General features: G+C 42.5%; 1 protein-coding gene across 43 annotated transcripts in view; it reads right to left on the bottom strand.

Annotated features, from left to right (window-relative positions):
• Positions 1–13,564, bottom strand: part of SEC62 (SEC62 homolog, preprotein translocation factor) — a 332,886-nt gene that overhangs the window by 96,493 nt on the left and 222,829 nt on the right. The window contains exon 1 of one of the 43 annotated variants that reach the window (XM_050779995.1): positions 12,672–12,676. The exons of 40 other annotated variants lie outside the window; for them this stretch is intronic. The gene's annotated coding sequence lies outside the window, so the exon portion shown is untranslated. Of the gene's footprint in view, positions 1–6,851; positions 6,856–11,154; positions 11,159–12,671; positions 12,677–13,564 lie in introns of those variants that run through there. 2 more of the 43 variants (XM_050780030.1, XM_050780008.1) reach the window with 2 other exon arrangements.

The following is a 13,564-nucleotide window of genomic DNA, read 5'->3' as shown; positions in this document are numbered from 1 at the left end:
CCTGAGGTTGGGAGTTCGAGACTAGCCTGACCAAAATGGAGAAGAAACTCCGTCTCCACTAAAAATACAAAATTAGCTGAGTGTGGTGGCGCATGCCTGTAATCCCAGCTACTCCGGAGGCTGAGGCAGGAGAATCGCTTGAACCCAGGAGGCAGAGGTTGCAGTGAGCCAAGATCGCGCCACCACACTCCAGCTTGGGCAACAAGAGTGAAATTCTGTCTTGGGAAACAAAACAAAACAAAACCAAAAACAACTTTTTTCTCTCATATATATTTTTACATACTTTCCTTAAAAAAGCATTTCTATCTTAAATGTGGTACCAAATGTGCAAAACAGAACATCACCCTTACTTGCTCTGGTGATATGAAGAAAGCATTCAAACTACAGCATAGGCGTCTGTATATAAGGTGGAGGTGGGAAGGGTAATGCTTAAAAGCATGGGCTCTGGAGCCAGGCTAGATGGCTCACATCCTGGTTCTTTTACTTACTAGCTCTGCAATCTTAGCCTCTTTCTGCTTAGGTACTCATCTCTAATATGAAGATGGTATTAGTACCTGCCTCTTAAAATTATGGCAAGGATCTCAGTTTATACCTATAAAGAACTTTGAATTGTGACTGATGCATGGTAGACACTCAATAATCATCAGCTATTATCACTGCAGTTTACAACTGCCTTAGCAGGAAGCCCAGATTAACTGAACTAGACTCTCCAGAGAAGGGGTCTGGGATCTGTATTTTTAACAAGTATTCTAGCTAATTCTTATATTCATGCAACTTTAGAAATGCTGACCCAAATAATATTGCTAAAGATTGAATCAAACAAATTAAGGAGCTCTCCCTCTCTGGAGAAGTCTTTTCTCACCTGCACCGCAAGAAAAGAAAAATCATCCGAGTTTTCACTGTATGCAGTAGTTGTGCCACAGCCTTTGAGACATACAGGAAATCACTGTGGCAAATACTTTCCTTTCTTTGAAAGCAACAAAATAAGTAACAAATTATCAACAAACACTAAGTTCAATAGGTAAGATAGAAAATCATGTGTTCACAAAGAACTTTCCTTAATCATCACCCCCTGAAAACAGCTGTTCTATGAATCCCAAATAATAAAAGGAAGGATAGACAGCATTACTTCTAGAATCCTCTCCCCACCCTTCCCCACAGCCCTCAGCAGCCTCCCAGTAAGTCTGGAGATATATATACAGTTGACATTCCTTGTCACCAACACTTAATCAGTAATCAAATTGTTACGACACACCAAACATTTCACATGCACCATCTTATATTATCTTTATAATAATCCTCTGAGGTAGCCACTATCATTTGCTTCATTCTAGAAATGGAAACTGAAGCTCAAGAGGTCAAGATCCTAGTAGAGGCACAGCCAGAACTTGAACCCAGGCCTATTTGTCTTGAAATTTAGGTGTGTAACCACTATTCTATTCTACCACTTCCAATGGTATGGTCCTCAGTCAACCACACTCATTTTACCCCACAAGGTAAGCAGTTTGCTTGGGTTTCTAAGACAGTGCATAGCTTGGCCTTTATTAAAACTTTTCAAATAATAACTTTCAACTAATCGGTATTCCAGTCTCTTCTAAATCTGGTCCGAATACCTCATCCCAACGTTTCCACTCCTCGTTACTGTGAACTCTGTTGCCCTATTCTGCACACAGACCTTGCACATTCTTGACTCTGGGCCCTGCTTCCTCTCAGTTTCTCTGGAAAGCTTTCCCTCTTTCTCACCCAAGTTCCACCCTTCCTTCATGCCTTAGCTCCAATTCTACTCACTAGGAAAGCTTCTCTGAGTATCTCAGTAATTCCTCTTATCACTTTATTATACTTACAGCTTCAATCTACAAGATGCACCCCTTAATGAAATATTATTTTGTACTGATCTTTTATTGTTGTCACATGTTATTCTTAATTTCCCAATTAGAATGTACTGGAAATGTGGCAACATAGAATGTAAGGAAAAGGTTCGTGTCTTATACCGCTGGAATATCCTCCCCATAAAAATGCATACATCCAAAAGTACTTATTGGTGTTGGTCTGTGCTGGGCATTAGGGATAAGCCTGTAAAAGTCTTTGCAAAGGAAGAAGACACAAGGTTATTTTTGCTTCCTTCAATGATAAGGCACATAATAGGTATTACAAATAATTAATTAGATTAAGTTTGGGGATATAGTATATAAAAAGAACCACAGAATTTCAAAACTAGAAGAGATCTCAGACCAGGGATTTTCACTAGGGATGAGGTGCCTCCTCGGGTATTTTAGAAACCTAGGGAGGGTTGGGAGACAGAGGCAGGTGGATCACCCGGGATCACCGGTCGGGAGATGGAAACCATCCTGGCTAACATGGTGAAACCCCGTCTCTACTAAAAACACAAAAAATTAGCTGGGCGTGGTGGTGGGCGCCTGTAGTCCCAGCTACTCGGGAGGCTGAGGCAGGAGAATGGCTTGAACCCGGGAGGCGGAGCTTGCAGTGAGCCGAGATCGCGCCACTGCACTCCAGTCTGGGCGACAGAGTGAAACTCTGTCTCAAAAAAAAAAAAAAAAAAAAAGAGAGAGAGAGAGAGAGACTTACGGAGGGTTTCTGGTTGGTTGGCTGTTTGGGGAATGTTATGGGATTTGATGTTTGATGGGTGGTCCTGGGATAAAGTATGCCTTGTAGTGTGTGGACTGCCCTGCTCAACGAAGAACTGTATTGCCTCACACAAAATTTTAAGACGATTTTCTGGGAATTCATGGAGATAAATTAGAATTAGCAGAGCTTAGAACGGAACTCCACTTTACATGAAACACAGAGCTTTCTCTTGTGTGATTTTATATACATTGAATTTTCCAGTTATTCAATTCTGATATAAGTTCAGGGGAAATTGTTTTTTTCTGTTCCAAACTTTATTAACAGTTACTCGTTGCAAAAACATCACATCAGGAAGAGCAATGCCATTTATGCTATTTGAGTCACCACATAAACACACCACATCATTCTGTGTTCCTAGACATTCTATGACTGGCTCTCTCTCTATCTAAAACCTCACAGTATACTACTGTGAACAATATAATAACTTAATTCTGATTTCAAAATGTTAAATATTTTAAAAGTCAAAAATATTCATTTGGCCGGGCATTGTGGCTCATGCCTCTTATCTCAGCAGTTCGGGAGGCTGAAGCTGAAGGAGTCCTTGAGCCCAGAAATTAGAGACAAGCCTGGGCAACATGGTGAGATCCCAGTCTCTACAAAAAATTTGAAAATTAGCCAGGTGTAGTGGTGCACACCTTAGTCCTAGCTACTCAGGAGGCTGAGGCAGGGCAATCACCTGAGCCCAGCAGGTGGAGGCTGCAGTGAGCCATGTGTATGCCACTGCATTCTAGCCTGGGTGACAGAGCAGGACTGTCTCAAAAAAATTGAAGAAAAATAAAACACACACATATATATATGTTCCATTGAATATAAATTAAAATATATTGTTACATTAAATATAATTTAGATATATTGAAATGTAATAAAATAGTAAAGTAATATACATAAATTAAATCAAACATTATAAATATAAGCAGGCACAAGTGGCTGGCTTTTCTATGTCTTTCTGTGTAGTTGTGCTGGAATATCTGCATATTAAAATGCATGACTTTTTAAAGATTACTTTCATTGGTTTTCTCCTTCATATTACAGTTAAGGCATTATATTGATTTTTTTTTTCCACTCTGTCGCCCAGGCTGGAGTGCAGTGGCATGATCTTGGCTCATTGCAGCCTCTCCCTCCTGGGTTCAAGCGGTTCTCCTGCCTCAGCCTCCTAAGTACCTGGGATTACCAGCGTGTGCCATCACGCCCAGCTAATTTTTGTATTTTTAGTAGAGATGGGTTTTCACCAGGTTGTCCAGGCTGGTCTCGAATTCCTGACCTCCAGTGATCCGCCCGCCTCACCCTCCCAAAGTGCTGGAATTACAGGCTTGAGCCACCGCACCCGGCCTATATTGATCTTTTAAAGACTTTTTAAAAAAGTAGTTTTAGATCCAAAGCAACATTGAAAGAAGGGTACAGAGATTTCCTTCCCATATGCCCCCAGGTCCCCTACATACATAGCCTCTCTCATTATCAACACCGCCCCCTCACCACACACACGAGTAGTATGTTTGTCACAACTGATGAACCTAAATTGTCACATTGTAATCACCCAAAGTCTATAGTTTGCATTAGGTGTACATTCTGTGGATTTAGACAAATGTATAATGACATGCATCCATCATTATAGTATCATACAGGGCATTTTTGCTGCCCTAAATGTACTCTGATTTTTTGGAGGTGTGCAGGCAAGTTATATTTTCTATGAATTGTTCTTCGGGATGTTAAGGAGATGCTGCCAAACGTTTGTTATTAGAATAGGGCACTGGGTCCCACTTCGGTAAGAACCACTGCAGGAGGATCAAGCCTGACCTGAAGTCATCAGTGTATGCTTACCTCTGCTACAACCCTTGTTTCACTGCAGTTTTGTTTTGTTTTTTTTTTTCTTACCTTGCTGCCCTCCTTGAGAGTGTTCGTGCCCATGCGCAGAGTCTGTGATCTCTTGAATCTCCAAGTGCCACCTGCAGTACCAGGCATGCTGAAGTGAAATGGCACCATGAGTGATGAGATGCATGCTGAAATGGTGACTACAAAGTGCAATAAAAATATTGGGCAGAGAAAGAGAGAGCTTGCTTTACCTGCAGCTTACAATGTAATTTTAAAGATACTCATAAGGATGTTATCTGGAAAGGATAATAATGACAAAAGAAATAATGCCTTTGGGGTGGGTTCAGTCCTAGGAAGTAGAGTTCAGGCTAAACTTTCATGCTTCCTGTCCTTTTCATGCATGTCAGAATTATATTCAGAAAGGAGGTTTTAAAACTCATCTCCTGAAGGGAGATTCTAATACTTTGTGGGTTTCGGTCAAGGTTTAGACACAATGAGAGACGAAATGCTTGAAAATGTATCTGGGAAGTGTTGAGGGAAACACAGCCCGGCACTTACATTCAGCAAGCACACCACCAGTCCCATCCCCACCCCAGCACACACAGACACACACAGGAGTCACCATTTTGCACAAAAACTGTGTTTTCATTTCTTTGTAGTGTCCCCTCCTTAGGTCTCTGATCAAAAACGCAGCAGAGATTCACAAAAGTAATAACAACATGTCGTCAACTTTTAGCAGAACAAAATCTCCCTTTATGTAACAGAAACAAACCCTGATCAAAGTTATATGCTTCATGCTACACACTATGGCTAGAAACTCAGGCTGTCTTGACTGGAGAAAGAAACATGCTTCAGAGAGAAAGACAAGTTCCAGCTGGTCCAACATGCTTGAGAGAAAAAAATAAGAAGCGTGATTTCCTTCAGTTCACCCACGTAGGGAGAGCCCTGGGGAGACAAGCAACCAGGCTCCAGCCAATGAGCCAAAACCAGTCTGTGAAGAAGGTAAGTCAGACTGGGCATGGTGGCTCATGTCTGTAATCCCAGCACTTTGGGAGGCCAAAGCAGGCAGATCACCTGAGGTCGGGAGTTCCAGACCGGCCTGTACAACATGATGAAACCTGTCTCTACTAAAAATACAAAAATTAGCCAGACGTGGCGGCACGTGCCTGTAGTCCCAGCTACTCGGGAGGCTGAAGCAGAAGAATCACTTGAACCCGGGAGGCAGAGGTTGCAGTGAGCCAAGATCGCACCACTGCACTCTGGTCTGGGTGACAGAGTGAGACTCCATCTCAAAAAAAAAAGAAAAAAAAGAAAAAGAAAAAGAAGATAAGTCAATAAAAAATACAATGTCAATTGATTTTGGGGGTGAATTATGAATTCTTATAGGTATAACAGAAAAAGAAGTTTAACTTTTCTCTTCTAATCCTAGGATTAATTTTATTTATTTATTTATTTATTTATTTATTTATTTATTTATTTTAAGACAGAGTCTCACTCTGTAACCCAGGCTGGAGTGCAGTGGTGCGGTCTCGGCTCACTGCAACTTCCACCTCCCGGGTTCAAGCCATTCTCCTACCTCCTACCTGAGTAGCTAGGATTACAAGCGCCCGCCACCACAGTCGACTAAATTTTGTATTTTCTTTTTAGTAGAGATGGGGTTTCACTATGTTGGCCAGGCTGGTCTGAAACTCCTAACCTCAGGCAATCCGCCCATCCTGGCCTCCCAAAGTGCTGAGATTACAGGTAGGAGCCAACGCACCTGACCAATTCAGTAACTCTTATCACTAGTTTTTCCTACTTTCTATTCTCCTGCTGTTGCCTTTCTAAAGATGTGCTAAGAAAAACAAAAGTGAGGTCTTATCTTTTCCGTATATAAACGCAAAAAAATGGTATTTCTGACTCTATGCCTGCCTCAGAAACCATGGCAACAGTCTTTCTACCAGGAAGCTGCAGCTGGAGTTTCACCCTTTCTAGACCCTGAGGAAACGGCTGCCCATATCAAGGCCCTCAAACAGAGAAACTCCTCTGATTCGAATCCTTCTCACCACACCGCCTGAGACAACATTCTCATTTTGTGGATGTTTTATTTTTGTGAAACTGACAAGCTAACCATATTATATTGGATGTGGAGAGAGGGTGATTATGAAATGTGATATAGTGACCATTAGAACAACACGAGTTTGAACTGTGTGGGTACACTTATACACCACCCTTGAGACAGCAAGACTAATCCTTCCTCCTTAGCCTATTCTTTTGTTTTTTTAAATTATACTTTAACTTCTAGGGTAACTGTGCACAACGTGCAGGTTTGTTACATATGCATACATGTGCCATGCTGGTGTGCTGCACCCAATAACTCGTCATTTACATTAGGTATTTCTCCTAATGCTATCCCTCCCCCATTCCCCCAACCCACAACAGGCCCCAGTGTGTGATGTTCCCTGCCCTGGGTCCAAGTGTTCTCATTGTTCAAGTCCCACCTACGAGTGAGAACATGCGGTGTTTGGTTTTCTGTTCTTGCGATAGCTTGCTCAGAATGATGGTTTCCAGCTTCATCCATGTCCCTAGAAAGGACATGAACTCATCCTTTCTTTATGCTCCTTAGCTTATTCTCAATGTGAAGATGAAGAGGATGAAAACCTTCATGAAGATCCATTTTCCTGTAATGAATAGTAAATGTATTTTCTCTTCCTTACAATATTCTTTTTCTTTTCTTTTCTTTTTTTTTTTGAGATGGAGTCTTGCACTGTCACCCAGGTTGGAGTGCAGCAGAATGATCTCGGCTCACTGCAAGCTCCACCTTCCGGATTCACACCATTCTCCTGCCTCAGCCTCCCAAGTAGCTGGGACTACAGGCTTTCGCCACCACGCCCGGCTAATTTTTTGCATTTTTAGTAGAGACGGGGTTTCACCGTGTTAGCCAGGATGGTCGATCTCCTGACCTCGTGATCTGCCCGCCTCAGCCTCCCACAGTGCTGGGATTACAGGCGTGAGCCACCGCGCCTGGCTGACACTATTTTTTTTTAGATGGAGTCTCACTCTGTCACCGAGGCTGGAATGCAGTGGCATGATCTCAGCTCACTGCAACCTCTGCCTCCCGGGTTCAAGCAATTCTCCTGTCTCAGCCTGCCAAGTAGCTGGGATTACAGACGGATGCCATCACACCTGGCTAATTTTTGTATTTTCAGTTGAGACGGGGATTCACCATGTTGGCCAGGCTGGAATGCTCGACACTCTTTAGCTAAGGAATTGTCATTCCATCACTGTCATCATTCTAGCTCTAATACTGGAAGCACTGTGATTAAGGATGCAGCCGTTGTGGCTGGAAGTCAACTTTACATATTTGAAAGGGTAAGGCTTTTTCTTTGTATGCTTGCTCTGGGCCAGACTCCAAACAGCAGGGATGATGGTTATGTGAAGTTGTTTTTCACAGTCGGGGCTTGTGGACACCTGGTTGGCACATAAGTGACCCCCTCAAATTCTTGGAAAAATGGGGTAGTAAATTTTGGGAAATTACAAACTCTTGGAGCGTCAAGATGAAGAATTTTGGCTGGGCGAGGTGACTCACACCTGTAATCCCAGCACTTTGGGAGGCTGAGGTGGGTGGATCACCTGCGGTCAGGAATTTGAGACCAGCCTGGCCAAAATGGTGAAACCCAGTCTCTACTAAAAATACAAAAATTAGCCAGGCGTGGTGGCACACGCCTGTAATCTCAACTATTTGGGAGGCTGAGGTAGGAGTCACTTATACCCAGGAGGCAGAGGTTGCAGTGAACTGAGATCGCGCCAGGCTGGGCGACAAGAGCAAGACATAGTTGCAAAAAAAAAAAAAAAAAAAAAAAAAGAATTTCAGACAAAAATGTGATGAAGGCTACCCCCAGTTTAGGGAGACTGGGGTACCTTGAAGCAGAGACATAACATGTCTTGAAAAATAAAAGAAAAATTAGTCTCGTCCTGGGAGAAGAGCTCCAGGGCAAGAAGGAAGAAATATTCTATTCCCTGACCATATTTTTCAAGATCCCATATCCCAACTTCCTCAAAAGAGCAAGCTATCTTTTGAAAGGGGCCCAAGGAATATAATAGCCAGCGTAAGGTTGGGCCACTGATGTTTGCTGGCAAGGGAAAACCTCTTCTTTGGGTTTAAGGACTATGCAGTGAAAAGAAGAGAGCTAAGAACACTACTATAACGACAGGAAAGTAACAGCCACAAACCAGGCCACCAAGAGCCAAAAAGGCAAACATTAACCACAGCAGTGTTGAGAAAGCTTCAGGAGCAAGAGTGGGAGGGTGATCTTGGTGCCAACAGGCAAAGAAAGCGAACTTGGGGCCTTGTAACCCAGTGCCTTCCTGGGAAGACAGGCGGTTCAAACAAATGCAATTGTCCCCAAGGATAGGGAGGTCTTGGGAAGGAAGGGCCACCCAGTGTTAGGGGTTGAGTTGTACCTCCTTTCCCCATTCACATGGGGAAGTCCTAAGACCCAACACCTCAGAATGTGGCCTTATTTGGAGATGGAGTGTTCATAGAAGTAACTGAGTTAAGACGAGTTTATTAGAGTGAGCACTAATATGACTGATGTCCTTATAAAAAGGAGACAGTTGGAGGCAGATGTACACACAGGGAGAGCACTTGTGAAGATGAAGACAGAAAGATCAGGGTGATGCACCTACATGTGGAACATGAAAGATGGCCAGCAACCATGACAACATTTCTACCACAGCCATCAGAAGGAACCAACCCCAACACAACCTTGATCTCACACTTCTAGCCCCAGAATGTGAGATAACAGACTTCTGTTGTTTAAGCCATTCTACTTTATGGTTATGGCAGCCCCAGAAAATGAATACACCTGGAAAAGCCCTCAGAGCTCGAGGTATTAGAATGTTTTAGTTGCAATGTCGGGGGACCAAAGCGATGGTGGCCGTCATGATCCCAATGAGATTATGCCCTTTAAATTGTGAGCCAGGTGCAGTAGCTCACTCCCGTAATCCCAGCACTTTGGGAGGACGAGGCAGGCAGGTCATGAGGTCAGGAGATTAAGACCATCTTGGCCAACATGGTAAAACCCCGTCTCTACTAAAAATACAAAAAATTAGCTGGGCGTGGTGGTGTATCCCTGTAATCCCAGCTACTCAGGAGGCTGAGGCAGGAGAATCGCTTGAACCGGGGAGGCGGAGGTTGCAGTGAGCTGAGATCGTGCCACTGGACTCCAGCCTGGCAACAGAGCAAGACTCTGTCTCAAAAATAAATAAATAAAAATAAATAAAAAATTGTGTTCACTCCCCAGGCTGTGTTCTGATGAACAGCTCGGATGGCCTCCCCACTGAACCCTATGAAATACTATATGCACAAGTATTCATTCAGTGGACACTTAAAGACAACTACTACGTGCCCAGCAACTTTTAAGATTTAAAAAAACAGGACAAGGGCCAGGCGCGGTGGCTCACGCCCGTAATCCCAGCACTTTGGGAGGCCAAGGCAGGTGGATCGTCTGAGGTCAGGAGTTCAAGACCAGCCTGGCCAACGTCGTGAAACCCTGTCTCTACTAAAAATACAAAAAAAATTTAGCTGGGCGTGGCGGCAGGCACCTGTAATCCCATCTACTCGGGAGGCTGAGACGGAAGAATCACTTAAACCTGGGAGGCGGAGGCTGCGGTGGGCCAAGATTGCGCCATTGCCCTCCAGCCTGGGCAACAAGAGTGAAACTGTCTCAAAAAACAAATAATTAGAAAAAAAAAAAAGATAAAATTTTCTCTAAAAATTCAGTCACGGCTGGGCACAGTGGCTCACGCCTGTAATCCCAGCATTTTGGGAGGCTGAGATGGGTGGATCACGTGAGGTCAGGAGTTTGAGACCAGCCAGGCCAACATGGTGAAACCCCATCTCTACTAAAAATAAAAATTAGCTGGGCGTGGTGGCACATGCCTGTAATCCCAGCTACTCAGGAGGCTGAGGAAGGAGAATCGCTTGAACCCGGGAGGCAGAGGTTGCAGTGAGCCGAGGTCACGCCACTGCACTCCAGCCTGGGTGACACAGTGAGACTCCATCTCAAAAAACAAACAAAAAAACTTAAAAACAACAAAAACTCAGTCACCTCCTTTTGTATATATATTTCAACGAAAAGATTCATTGAACCTGATCTCCGGTATTGCTGCCCTGGCCCATCCTCCAGATGTAAGGTGGGGTCCAGAGGAGGATGTGCCTTAGCAGATGTCAGGAAACTGGGCACACAAGGTTTCATTTCTTTCAACAACACCTTATGGCTCCTGCATGAAATATTTAATTGAGAGCACTAAATGCTATAGAATTTCCCTTTCAACACTGGAAATCCTGCATAAGACAATCATGAAGGTCATTAAGGCTGCCTTTCCCTTTTTCTTGACTTTTCCTCAGAGGCGAGACTGCAGCAGTGATTCATGGGTCCCTTCAAACTAGTTTTGTTACTGGATTCCACTACAGCATTTGGAATTCTTGATTCTGAGAAGCATTTTCTCTAGTGTGCTTTAGAAATACAAAGGAGGATGGCTGTTGGACATAAGCCTTTAGAAAAACCTTGAAAAATTCCAGACGTATATGAAGGGAGACAGAATGGAACAATAACCCTGAATATACAAATTATGTAGCTACAACCATCAGAAAATTGTGCCCACTCTTGTTTCACCCATACCTTCTAAGACTACAGAAGGCACACCTTTCACCTTCCCCACACCGGAGTATACAGAAGCCAGTGCCAGCTATGGTAATTATTTCATCCACAAATACTTTAGAGTTTCTAAAAGAGAAAGACATAAAAAAATTACCATAAAATTATAACCTAAAACTTTTAACAACGTTTAATATTACCTGTTATCTGTAATCCCAGTACTTTGGGAGGCGAGGCAGGTGGATCACCTGAGATCAGGAGTTCAAGACCCAGCCTGGCCTATGTGGTAAAACTCCATCTCTACTAAAAATACAAAAATCAGCTGGGTGTGGTGGCACACGCCTGTAATCCCAGCCACTCAGGAGGCTGAGGCATGAGAATTGCTTGAACCCAGGAGGCAGAGGTTGCAGTGAGCCGAGACTGCGCCACTTCACTTCAGCCTGGGGGACAGAGACTCGGTGTCAAAAAATAATAATTACCTGTTATCCAGTGTTCAAACTTCCCCGATTGCCTTATAATTTTTTAAAAATTTGGTTTGAATGAGAATCCAAAAAAGGTCCACAAGTTGCTTGGCTTATGTGTCTTGAGTTTCTTTTAAGCTACAGGTTTTCTTCCCGCTGCTTTTGTCTTGAAGTGTATTTGCTTAATAAACAGGTTATCTTTCCAGTTGAGTCTGCCACAGTCTGGTTTGGCTTATCCTACTCCATGGTGTTCCGCAGGCCTCTGTATTTCCTAAAACTTGCTTATTAGGTTTAGATGCTTGATCTGATTCGGGTTTGAGTTTTTGGCAGAATAGTCTCACAGGTGGTGTTGGATCTTCCATCAGGATGCACGTCATCTTCGGTTCTCTTCCTGTGATGTTAGTGGCTACTGAAAGTCATACCTGTATCTTATTTGAGATTTGCCAAATGATGATATTCTATTATTCTTTGTGTATGTTTGTGTGTGGAAAGGGAGTGAGGGAGGGGGAATGAAATTTCCCTCATTAAATATTTGGTAACCTAGGGTACAGCTCACACAAGAAAGGTTCAATGTTTGATTCTTTTCAGAATAATTAATTGGTTTATTAACATCCTTTAAAGATGACCAAGGTGTTTATTTTAAAAGCACTATGAATGTATCAATTTTAAATTTATTTAGTATGTTTCAATCCATTGTATTAATGTTCAAATTATCCTATCTTTGGCTACCTGGAGCTGTTTCAAGTTGGTTCTTGTGTCTCAGAAATAAGCTTTTTAATTGCTTCTGGGAAAAAGGGCATAGAAACCTTTTCTAGAACTTTTGCTCATAGAACAGTGGTATCCATACTTTTTTGATTGGGAATTCTCTTCAGAAAATATTTTTATACATTAATTCCTTTACATATTTATAAACTTTATGTATTTATGCACATGAACTGTGATTAAATATGCTATGTATGTGATAAAACACCCCCAAATATAAATTTTAAACGATGAAATAAACAATGTTTTAGAAATGGTAGCCACATAGAAGATCACTGGATACAGCTCTCTCAACCAACACAAGAGAGCGGCGACAGAAACTCAGCAATGGAAGAAAGCATCCCCTTGCCTGCCCCCGCAACTTTGCCTGGTGAGGAGCCAGGCATCACAGAAGGATCTGGTCTTTTGGCCTCTAGCACTGGGGCCTGGAGCACTCAGCCTGGTTTCCTGCCAGGTTTGGCATGAGCACAGCAGAGATTCCTAAAGTGTCCTGGCCCCAGACCAGGTCCTTTCAACATCCAACAATCTGGTGAGCAGGCCCAAGTCGGGTAATGATCGTTCAGGAGAGGAGGCACACAGGCTGACCTCATAGGTGGGGAAACAGAATCATATACATCTTCTCTCTGAGAAGGAAACACCTGAAGTTACAAAAGTGCAGCTTTTTAAAGAAGGGAGTCAGCTTTAATTTAGAATAATAAGGCAAATTTCTGAAAGTGCTTTTTCATCTATGTTAATAAACTAAGCTAAAGGATAAACATATTTATGACTTAGGGACTAAAGGACCTGAGTGATCTGGTTGAGACAAACTCTCAAAGACTCAAGAAAAGATTTTGCTCCATCACAAGTGGGAGATATCCTCTGTTTGTTTCTATGACTTTCAGTTTAAAACATGAGGAAAATTGTCAAATTGTTGTGATAATCCATTTAAATTGCAAAGTTTTGTTCTTGCCAATAACTCTGAAATATGTTTCGAAAATTATGAAACATCAGAAAGGCTGGTGTGAGATGTAATGGTGATTTATGCAAGAAACCTGTCATATCTCCCTAATGTACGCAAACATAAAAATCAACTCTGATGTTTCCAACAAAAAAGTCTTTTGTTCTTGAAAACAAAAAAACAGCATTTGGTTTTGCAACTGGTGATCACAATTCCCTGCTTCTCTTTTCTAAATGTTTAAAAAGCAAATTTGAATAAAACAAAAATTTCTCTTCTGGCAATTTCTAAGTTTAAACATGCAAACTTTC

The sequence above is a fragment of the Macaca thibetana genome, chromosome 2 (assembly GCF_024542745.1).
Source record: "Macaca thibetana thibetana isolate TM-01 chromosome 2, ASM2454274v1, whole genome shotgun sequence".
In the NCBI taxonomy this organism is placed as follows: Eukaryota; Metazoa; Chordata; class Mammalia; order Primates; family Cercopithecidae; genus Macaca; species Macaca thibetana.
Note: the sequence above shows the minus strand (reverse complement) of the source record. Positions and strands in the feature narration are given on the sequence as shown.